Raw genomic sequence first — 12,097 nt, 5'->3', positions numbered from 1 at the left:
GGAAAAGAGTATTGGGGAGATAAATAATGATGGGGGGAAATAATTTTAAAAAATAGAGCAAAATTGAAATAGTCTGTATCTAACATAAAACTGGGTCAGTTGTAGTTTTTCTATACCTAAATCAAATTTCTCAGAACCTCACATGCTTCATTTACATTTGTTTCATTTTGAGTTCTTGTCCATCCTTGGAGAGTCTAAGTCTGGTTGTTGATAGACCTGGGTGCCTATTTATGATCTCCAAGACAGATTTATGATCTCTAGTGTCTTTTAGATAAACTGCTTAATCTAACAAATTTTATAAAAAAATTTTGAGCACAGATATACATGGTATACTATCCCAGATATTCTGTCAGACTTACTACTAAAATTTCCTGGATTCTTTCTTCTCAATATATAAAATTTCTGCATGGCAAGACCCTGTACTTCCTCCATCTAAGATTTGTCTAATGACATCAAGGAAACTCTTGTTAGGCTTTTGCTGTATATTTAGATCTATTTCCTCTGGTCAACCTTCTTGATTTCCTAAACATAGAACTTAATATTTTCTGGTAACTGGGAAAATAACATCCAAAAGAGATTACCCAATACTAAGGGAATATGTTCCTTTTCTAAGGATATATTAGCAAGCAGATAGTCCTTACTTTTAAAAGATAAATTGTAAAAATCTTATATAGTGAGTATAAAAAACACTGGTAAAGGTCTAGGATTTATAATCAAAGACCTAGCTTTGCAACATACTATTTGTGATACTTTCAATCCCTCTTAAGTCTAATTAAATGAGCAATGTATATGAAAGCACCATAAGTCTAAATCACCATATAGAAATGTTAATTTTGTATTATTAATCACTTACTATTATCTTTAATTCATTCAACCAACATTTTATTTAAAACTCTTATTTAGAAGTTAGACATTATTTTCTTTGTGATTTTTTCCAAACTTTTCTTCCCTATCTGCCTTCCCAGACTGAATCTGATTCACCTCTGTAACTCCATAATTTAACGCATGATCTGAAACATAGTACGTACTCAAAAAATATTTATGAAACAATTCCAGCCATTCTCTGCTTCCCCTCCCCTCTACTTTCAATGAAAACTAATATGTAATGACCTGTAGTCTTGGACAGAATGTTTCCACCTTGAATCAGTTTCAACTTGTCAGCATTATTTGAGATAATTAATGGACATTCATACTTTGAACTTTACATCTTCATTTAAACTCTATCTTTTTTAAAAAACTTAATCATGAACCACCCTCCAGTATTTAAAAGCCATTAGATTATTTAGATAGGGAGAGGCGGGTGCTCCCTCTGCTGGTTCTGCTGAGACAGAAGCTAAGGGGAAAGCTCTGCAGAGTCACCGACACCCTGGGCAGCAGAGGCTTGCCCGCCCTAAGGACAGGCTCAGAATTCTGGATGCAAATTTATGACTGAGTTTGCGACATAACCTAAACTGACCTAAAATAATGCGTTGACATTTAAGCTTGTCAGATGTGAAAGACATTTTGGAAAGAGATGTCTTAAATTCAAGTTTTTAAAAAATGTTACTTAAAAAACAAAACCTAGGAAAATAAAACAGTGAAAAATAAAATAAAATAAAACTTGACAGGTTCTCTTAAAATGATGTGTGTATAAAATAACACAGACAGATAGCCCAGTTGGCATGGTTCAGTGGTTGAGAGTGGACCTAGGAACTAGGAAGTCATGGTTCAGAAGTCACGGTTCGATTCCCTGTGAGGGCACATGCCCAGGTTGTGGGCTCAATCCCTAGCGTGGGGTGTGCAGGAGGCAGCTGATCAATGACTCTCTCTCATCATTGATGTTTCATTCTCTCTCTCCCTCTCCCTTTCTCTCTGAAATCAATAAAAAATATATTTAAAAAATAAAATAGCACACACAGTTTTCTTCTTGTTGTGAATAGTTGTTAACTTTGCAACCCCAAAATAATATGTGTGTGTGGTATTTTAAAAGTGCAACATAGATTAATGAGCATTATCTCAGCTGATTCTCACAATACATGCTGTCTGTTTTTTAACAGGGAATATTATCACTCTTGTTCCTTCTATTCTAAATGGAGGCATCTCTACAATTATGCCTAGCTCTTCTATAGGGCCTGAAAAAAAAATCCCATGACTACTTCTGTGTTTTAGATATTAATTATAGCTAAACTCAATGAAGGCTTAGTGTGGCCTGGCACTGAAACAAGCAGTCTACAAGCAATGCCTCGCTTAATCCTCTTAACAATACTATGAAGGAGGCTTTTTTTAAAAAATAGATTCTTTTACTTTTACTTTTTTAAAAGTTTTTTACTTATTGGATTTATGGGACTGACATTGGTAAATAAAATTATAGAGGTTTCAGGTGTGAAGGAGACACTATTATTAACCCCACTTTATAGATGAGAAAATTAAGGCACAATTACTTTTCAGGGCTAAATTATTATTCAAGATTATGACCCATCATCCAAAGTGAGTCATGTGAAAACTCACTAAAGCCAAGTCAGATACTTACAGGTGACAAACTGCTTGGACATCATAAATAGCACTCTTTGTGGAGGGCTATGAAATAGTCATATATTTAGTTCTATTTTAAAAATTGGAAACATTTTTAGCAGAAAATATTACTAGAAAACATATATGGGTACCATTCAAATTCTATTTATATTGTACATGTTTCAATATAAAAGAAACATATAAATAGATTCCAGATTTGGAGAGGGATCTTATGTCCTAGAATGCCTTCAAGTCTAGTAAACACAGATACTCTATGTCTCGCAGAATTATAATTTCTTTCACTCATTAGTTTTTTAAAAAAGTTGAAAATCCTTCAGGATATGTTTCAGCTGTTTTCAAACCAGGCAGGAGGTCTTTCCACACCCTTCTACAAGATAAAACCTGGCATAAAGTAAAATGTATTAACCCTTACCCTCACCCCCCTCCATGATTGGGCACAAGCTTTGTATTTAGGCTCAACATGTCTTCCCTTCAGGTCTCCAAATAGATGTGGCTAACATCTTGGCTTTTCAAATGACTTAAAATATCATGAACCACTATAGTAAAAATTTGCACAGTAACAGAAATAACATGAGATGGAAACCAAAGACCTTTTGCTAATCCTAATTTGGGGCTGCATCCTCCCCTTTGCTTTTCAGAATTTTCTCCACACGCCTACTGCAAATTTCTGTGGGCAATAGGTATTTATTGAAACATCTGTAAAATAATACAGGTCTCCACACACCCAGAATGCACAACCATTTTTATGAAAACATTTTATCAAGTTGAAACCATATAAGATAACCCAATTGCCTGGTGATGTGATGAAAGAACTTTATCATCACAAGAGCATTATGGCCAGCTGTCCAGTGTGCCATTGTTTCCCAGCCGCGTGCAACACTGAGCACACAACCTAGCTTTGACAATAATAACAACTTATGAGGTAAAAACTTAGAATTCAGAAAATTCTACCCAGAACTTAACTGTTTTCTGATATTTGGGCAAATGCCAACCCTGTGAAATTTTGCAGCAAAACCCCAGTGTTCTGTTGGGAGGCTACTTTGAGAACCACGTCTCTTTGGATTCAGATTTTGATTCACCGCAATCATCTAACTTTCCTTCCATGGATGTCCCACTAAAAAACCCACAGGAAATAGCCTACAGGAAATTAAATGTCAAATGGCTTTTAATTTAATTTTATATTTGAATAAAATTGAATTAAATCAGGCACCAGTGGCCTGGCTCATTGGTGGCAGAGTGTGGAGAAAAGGCACTGGCTGCCATGCAGCTGAGCAAGAAAAAAATCAGCTGAGCTTTTAAAGAACTGGCAAAGATCAAGTGTGGGTAGTGCCAAGATAGATCCCTGGCCTTCAGACATGAGCAGCCTCAGACATGAGCAGTCAGTACTTACTACCGGGCTCTTTTCCATGGACTCCAGCAGGTGCTCATGCCCAAGATGGTGACCCCGGGGATAACCGGAGAGGCCCCCCAGGTGGTACAGGCCAGCAGAAGGGGAACAGTGGCTGCTATGGGGAAGCATGAACCCCAATCACCCTGCCCAGACCATCCTCTCATAAATGTCAAAAGCTTTAAGCTGCTATGAGATGGGCAGAGAAAACCCTGCCACTCCCAGGCATAGGGAAAGGCCCCTTGCTGATGGCAGAATGTCAAAGAAGAAAATCTACCCTGGAGAGGACACAGTACTGGGACAGCCCCCCGATCCCACTAGATGTGTGTTGTCACTGCTGGGAAGTGCCAGGAAGCTCTCTCCAGCACCAGGGCCTCCGAGAACCTACCCTCTCCTTCACCTCCTCTAATTCCATTGCCAACATACAATCATCAGAAAAGCTCACAATTTCACTCCCAGGTATTTTCCCAAGAGAAATGAAAGCTGATGTCCCCAGAAAACCTGTATGCAAAGGTTTCTGGCAGCCTCATTCATAAATGCTCAAAAGAACCCAAATGAAAACAACCTAAATGTCCACCAATTGGAGGATGGATAACAAACTGTTATAGCCATTCAGTGGAACAATACTCACCAATAAAAGAGGTATGAATTACTGTTACATCCTATGTGGAGGAATCTCCAATGCATGAAGTCAAAGAAGACAGACATAAAAAGTAACATACTCTATGCTTCTACTCATATGGCAGTCTGGAGAGGCAAAACTATAATGACAAAAGAGAATTTAAGGGTTGCCTGGAGATGGGAGGAGGAGAATGACTACAAAAATGCACAAAGGAACTGAGTGGGGACCTAAATCTTCTGTCTTAATTGTCACAGTGGTTACATGTCTATATATACTTGTCAGGTTCATATGTAACCATACTTCAATAAACCTGACTCAAAAACTCGAGAGATATATTTTTAGTTTCATTTCATCATAGTCTGACTGATTTCAAAAAAATTCAGTTCACTTAAACCAGCTTTTATGAAGTACCCACTACATGTCATGCCATGTTATGTCTAAGGTGAATTAGCTGTGGCCATCTGGGAATACATGGAGTAATAAGATACTTCTTAAAATATCTTCAGCAATTTATGGATTAAATATAAAATACCAATGCAAAAATCAACATATTTAGAACCACATGGCAATAAATTACATCATTTTAGAGCTTGTGGGCTATAATTCAGGAAACTCTTTTTTTGTTTGTTTGTCTAATAATTTTTAATTTAAACATTGTCCTTTGTAGTTTTTAGCTAGCCCGGCATTCCACTGCACCACTGTTGCTGTCACCTACGATGTCAGGAGGGTGGCAGCCATCAACATTGCAGCCCATAGACTGCACAGTCCCCAGGATCGAGTTAATGATTCCAGAGAGTTCTCTTACTAAAGATCAGTGCCGCATCTGTTGGTCAATTTGACAATCTCATCAAAAGTGGTATTTCCACTATGCTTAATGTTTTTTGTTTTTTGTTTTGTTTTGTTTTGTTTTTGCTTCTTTCTGTCTCTTAGCGGTTCTTTGAAGGCCTGGATGATCAAGGCAGAGGGAGAAGGTACTAAACTCAATCTGGGCCTGTGGGTTCTGAATGGTCAGTTCCACTGTAATCCGCAGACCCTTCCAATCCCACTTGCCTTAGCGATGTCATCACCAACCTTTTTGGAGACAGGCCCAGGGGGTGATCTTGGGGGCCAGGGCAGAGGAGGCACCCACTTCCCCACCAGTGCACCTCAGGTATATGACTTTGATTTTTTTAGGGCTGAACTTGGGGGTCATGGTAGAGGTGGCTGCTATTGGGTAAACCTGGATTCTGGACGACCAAAGAAAGTTGCACCTAAGCCTCCTCTGAGCTAAAAGCCAGGACGTTCCAAGAAGAAAATTATAACCTAAAAGGCATTTATTGAAAAACATTTTAAAAAATTTAAAATTATATGTATCGAGTGCTTAACTCAAAAAAGAAAAAAAATCTTAAATAAACAAAAGGTACTGGTATAAAAACACAAAAAAGAAACAGCATTAAAATAAGATGAATAGATTAAGTGCATTGCTCTACTGCACAAATGTTTCTGTCTTTGGTATATAATATGTGTTGTTTATCACCGAGAACTTACATAGCATGCAGCCTTTCCTAAACTGATTTGACCACTAAATCATTTGTGTGTGTGCATGTATGTGTGTTTCTACCTGCCTTACAGCATCATACCTAATGATCCAGAGGATAAATTTTAGGAACAGGGCTATTGGCTTAATTAAATCATTTAACTTTTCTGAGCTCCAATTTTATCTCTCTCAAAAAAAAAATTGAAATTTAATTTATCTCCTCATCTCTAGCCCTCAAAGTCTAGTTGGTTCCACAGGAGGTAGAGGAGAATAAAACCAATATAAGAGATCCACAAATAGGTTACATACAATAACAAAAAGAAAGTATTCAAAACAAGCCCCCCAAAAAGCTATATAATGTGAAAAGTTTCTATAAACAAAAAGGAAAAGATAATTTACTAGAAAACTGGGGAAAGAAAAATGATTCGGCAATCCATAGGAAATAAGCATCATTTACATTTTTTAAGTAAGAAAAAAGCAGTGAAGATTGTACTGTTGATAAAATAGTGTTCTAAATGATGACCTTCCTCTTCTTTGTCTAAATAGCTATTTAACTTAAGTGTCATGTAAGATGGAATACTTTCTCTTCCACATTCATCCCTTCCAGGTTTTTGACAATGCTAATGGAATCCAGTTCACTCAAACCATTAACATTTACAAGTCACCTGAAAGCAGATTCACTCTCAAATGGCCTGAACCTGGACTGCTTCCCTAATCATAACCTTCCCAACTTGTGAATCAAATTCAGTGTTTATTATTTCTCAATAATAATAACCATTACAACTACTAATTTTAAAATTTCAACTAATTTTTTTCTGACACACTCTTGTTAGCAAAATACCAAGCAAATTAAGCAGTGCCCTTTTAGATAAACTAGTTCTACCTGCTTAGGAAATTGAGTTAAGAAACAGTTTTTTTGTGTTTTTTTTTTCCTGAAAAAAGCTTTATTGTTTCCATTTGGCCCAATGCATGGGAGAGAGATCCAGGGTGGTTAAAAGAATGGCTAGTGGTTTCAGAGAGAGGCTCAGGCAAAAGCCAGACACCAGAGGAATGCAGAGGGGCCCCTCAAAGGCCTCTGGGCTCCAAAGGCTCCTAGTCATGCTAGAGGGTGAGCCCTTCGAAGCGATATTGGCCCAGCCCAGCCTGGGGCCAGCCAGCCTGCGGAGGTGAGTCAGGTGTAGCCCATCTTCTTGATGAGTTTCACCTCCTCATCCAATGAGTGGTTCTCCAGGGAGTCACAAAGCTGAGGGTGTGTGCAGATAGACCCAGGGCATGCAGATTCCAAAAGGCCTGGTTCAGATTCCTCTCCAAGGCCCTGGTTGCTTCCATGATGACCTGAGTTTTACCCCACTCATCCTGAGAAGGTTTCAGCATGTCCAGGAAGAAAACGTAGCCACCACATTGGTTTTGCATCTTTAAGAGATGATCTGCGCCCTCTCTTCTTCTCCACCAACTCTTGGAAGAAGTGGCCCACGCCCTCCAGAGCCACACTGTCAAGGTCCAAATAGAAGCCCAAAGAGAGGTAGGTGTGGGAGGCCCACAGATCTCGATTGACCAGGTGCTCAACAGCAGCCTCCACCTTGGTGGAATAATTCTGATGAATTTGGGAGCTCATGGTTGTTCAGCAATAGGAGTTAAGGTATAAAAAATGGTGTCGGCTGGTCTCAGGCTGAGCATGGATGAGGTGGTCCCCAAGGTGGTGACTGGAAAAGAGGTCGGAGGTGGTCGGAGGCTGGAAGAAGAGGTGTCCCTGGGTCCGTTCCATCCAAACACTGTTGAAGCAAGAGATAGACTAGGCACCGAAGGCACTGCCAAAAATAATTTTTAACCTGCCGCTGTTTGAAACCTGAATAGGTGCTGCTGCTTCTTAGGAAAGAAATAATTAGAAGCTAGGTGATAAAGGCATAATTATTCTAATGTGATCCTGACATGTGCTAAAAAGGGGAAAATATATAAAATCTACTCATTCTCTAATGGAAATGGCATCATAAAACTAAAAAGATTCCACAATACTGAGCAGCAGTCCATGAGAAACTGGTTTTTATTTACACTCAGTGCCTAGTTTGCTAGTTAATGAGGTGTGAAAAAATCTAGAGTGGTTAATAATCCCACAAACTGATCATAATCTAATCACTACAACGTCAATTATAGAATTAAGGACATTGTGACTATGAAAATGAAAATAAAAATAAAGTCACTGCTTTTGTTCTACGTGCTTCATAGTAAAGCTAATTTTCCAAAGCTAGACAGGGCTCAAAAAAGATGGCACTTTTTCCACAGAAATGTCTTTGAAAAAAATCTGGTAAAGTGGGTTTTAATCCTAGCAACTAAAAATTATTTATCATTGTTTTGCCATGTAAGTTTAAGAAAAAAACTCTCAATTTGTTGAGATATTTAATTTCCTAGTCATTCTTATACACACACTCACAAGACAAGTCATTACTAAGACAAACTATTTTCTGATTGTGTTGGAAACTTAACTCTTAGAGTTAAAAATTGGTTCTCAGTCCCTTATTTGTATTTTTAAGAGCTAAATCAACTGCTTTCTACAATGTTGGTACAGCTATTCTGGTTTAACATGACACTAACAGATTTTGTCTAATTGCACATTTTAATAATAATCCAACCCTCCAAACTATTGACTGTTTGCATTGGATTTGTCAAACTTTAAAGCTTTATTTTTTTGGTAAATAGGATATGTTACTAAGAATTTAACCTAATGAAGACAATACATTCTCCATTATGCCCTGAATATATAAATGCCTCCACACACTTTTTAATTCAAATTTACTTTTTTCATGAACATAAGGTAATTTAATCTGATTGCAAAAATTTGAAAATATCAGGAAAAGTATAGAGGCAAAAAAAATAATCAGTACAGTCTCATTTATGCAAGGCAACTACTATTAACTTGTATTCCTTCCTTAAATCTATCTTCCTTAAATAGTTAAAATTATAGAAATATACAAGTTTGCTTTACACTATTTTCATTTTAAATGATTAAAAATAATCACTTTTCATATCATCTCTATTTTGTTGTATGGAATGGGTCAAGCATAGTTTATTTTATTGTTACATTATTAATAGATTTTGAAGTAGTTCTAAATGTTAACTATTATATCATGAAATAATTTTTGGATAGAATAAAATAGTAATGAAGAGTCCAAGCAGAATTTGGAGCAAATGTAAGTTCAAATCCTGGCTCAGCTACTTAGCAGTTTTGGTGAGAAGTGAATTATATAAGTAAAGCCCATACCATGGTAAGCAATTAATGAATTAAAGCTATTATGATAATGAAGCTTTTCCTAAATTTTAAAATATTTTTATATCATATATGCCCAGAGATTGAATTTCTTGGTTAAATAATGTAAGCATTTATAAGGATTTTCATTCATATTGCCAAATTTTCTACAAAGTGGCATACCAATTTAAACTCTCACCAGTTTTATATGAAGAGTGATTCTCAGCAACATTGGGTGTTCTCATATTTTTTAATTTAATAGGTGAATACTTTATCTCATTTTAACTTTAATATTTTTGAGCATTTAGTAACATTGTTCATCTTAAAAATGTATTAATCATTTGTACATTTTAAATACATTATCTGTTCATATCTTTTGTCCATTAACATACTGGATTCGTATCAATTTATGTAACTGTTTTAAGTATTAAGGATATTAATAATTTATCATATGTGTAGTAAAATAGTGTGTCAGTTTCTCCATGTTTAAATATGTTCTTAATACTCCTTATATTGAGATATTTTATATTTTTCTATGGGAGAACTATTCTTTTACTTTATGAATTCTTCCTTATCTAGAAATTGGAAAATAATCACTTTTTATTCCTTCTAGGTCAAATTAAATTTGATATTGTATAGTTGTCTTTTTCATGCTGATAAAACATATTTTGGTTTATGCTGTTAAATGAGATTCAAAGTTGATTTTTTCTCAAAATAGTTAAACAAGTGTCCAAATAAGATTTATTTTAAAAATGCTTCTCTTTCTCATTGATCTACAATGTCTCCTTTATGGTGTATAAAACTTCACACATAGGAACCAAGATGGCAGCATAGGTAAAACACCTGTACTTGCTGCCTCTCACAACCACATCAAAATTACAACTAAAAGACAGAACAACTATCATCAAGAACCATGGGAAAGCTGACTGAGTGGAAGTACTACAACTAGAAGTAAAGAAGAACATTGAGACTGGTAGGAGGTGTGGAGGCATGAAACGGGCTGGCACCTGGGTGCACTGCTTTTTTAATCGGGAGGGAGATAACAAGCTTCTGCTTGCTCTGAACTCCAGTGCCAGATGAGACTCTGGGGGACCCAGACACATACGGGGAGAAACAGGACTGTCTGGCATTGAGGCAGGAATGCAAGGGCGGCTTTCTTTCAGACAGAGGTGCTCACAGCAGTCATTGTTCCTATGCTGGGACTTCTCCGGTGCAGGGCTGACAGGCAGCCATTGCTGTTTGCTCCGCCCTGGAGATTCTCTGAGACCCCGCCCCACCCAATTTACAACCCCACCTAAGCTGTGCACAGCAGCTTTTGCATATGAATGGCCTGTCCTTTCTCAGCCTAAAACCTGTCAAACAGGCAGCAGCAGGGTCAGGAAGCCCCAAAGCTATCAAAAGAAGGCCAAAGGCCCGGCAACAGCAGCCGGCCTTGCTTCACAGTTGGGCCTTGTCTGGGCACTTCCAAACCCCAAACAAAGAGGAGGAATCTGCAGATCTCTCTGTAGCTCCTGCTGGGTGGCCCCAGGCAGTGGCTGACTTTGCACCTCCTTGGAGATCCAAGAGCCAGTGTACCCAGTGGTCAATGTGAGACCATACCAGATTACAACTCTTCACATCCATAAGTGACAAACTCAAGGGGCAGACTCAGTGAGCACCAAAGCCCCACTGAAGCAAGTTCTGCCCCATAAAGGTGTCTCCTACACAGCAGCTCTTCCAGTGTAGACACAGCTAGTCCCCACAGCCAATTGGCCTGGAGGTTAATTTCTCCCACTGATACCAATAGCAATCAAGACTCAACTAAAGCAAGACTCTGCACACAGCCCGCAAAGGTGTGCACCAAGAGTGTCCACCTCAGGTGATTGGGAAGGCTGAGCCACTGGGCCCTAATAGGATACCTACTACACATGGCTACCACACAAGGCCACTCTATCAATTCAAGGAGACTTAGCAGCTACCCAATACATAGAAACAAACACAGGGAAGCAGCCAAAATGTGGAGACAAAGAAACATGTCACAAATGAAAGAAATGGAAGAAAGCAAACTACTGGATATAGAGTTCAAAACCACAGTTATAAGGTTACTTAGAATCTTCTAGAAACCTCCGAGGAACTTAGTAAGACCTTCAAGGATCTTAGTGAGAATGCCAAAAAAAAAAGAAAAAAGAAAAAAAGAAAAAAAAAGAAAAAGGAACAGTCAGAAATTAAGCATAGCCTGACTGAAATAAAGAATAATATACAGAGATTCAGCAGTAGACTAGAGGATCCCAAGAATCAAGTCAAAGATTTGAAATACAAGGAAGCAAAAAACACCCAACCAGAAAAGCAAAAAGAATAACAAAAATATGAAGATAGTGTAAGGAGCCTCTGTGACAACTTCAAGCGTACCAACATCCGAATTATGGGGGTGCCAGAAGAAGAGAGAGAGTAAGATATTGAAAACCTATTTGAAGAAATAGTGACAGAAAACTTCCCCTACCTGATGAAAGAAATAGACTTACAAGCCCAGGAAGCACAGAGAACCTCAAACAAAAGGAATACAAAGAGGACCACACCAAGACACTTCATAATTAAATGCCAAGGACAAAAGACAAAGAGAGAATCTTTTTTTTTTTAAATATATTTTATTGATTTTTTACGGAGAGGAAAGGAGAAGGAGAGTCAGAAACATCGATGAGAGAGAAACATCAACCAGCTGCCTCCTGCACAGCCCCCACTGGGGACATGCCCACAACCAAGGTACATGCCCTTGACCGGAATCAAACCTGGGACCCTTGAGTCCCCAGGCCGACGCTCTATCCACTGAGCCAAACCGGTCAG

General features: G+C 37.9%; 2 pseudogenes across 2 annotated transcripts; both read right to left on the bottom strand.

Annotated features, from left to right (window-relative positions):
- Positions 1-5,190: 5,190 nt before the first annotated feature.
- On the bottom strand, positions 5,191-5,712 carry LOC308248198 (large ribosomal subunit protein uL11-like; annotated as a pseudogene). The gene has a single exon. The product of its transcript is annotated as a large ribosomal subunit protein uL11-like (transcript).
- Positions 5,713-6,598: 886 nt separating this feature from the next.
- LOC308248241 (ferritin light chain-like) lies at positions 6,599-7,651 on the bottom strand (annotated as a pseudogene). The gene is made up of 2 exons: positions 7,180-7,651; positions 6,599-6,656 (listed from the first exon to the last, which is right to left on the bottom strand). The product of its transcript is annotated as a ferritin light chain-like (transcript).
- Between the last annotated feature and the right edge of the window lie 4,446 nt (positions 7,652-12,097).

The sequence above is a fragment of the Plecotus auritus genome (genome assembly GCF_963455305.1).
Source record: "Plecotus auritus genome assembly, chromosome: 5".
NCBI classification, from domain to species: Eukaryota; Metazoa; Chordata; class Mammalia; order Chiroptera; family Vespertilionidae; genus Plecotus; species Plecotus auritus.
This window is presented reverse-complemented; position numbering and strand designations above follow the sequence as displayed.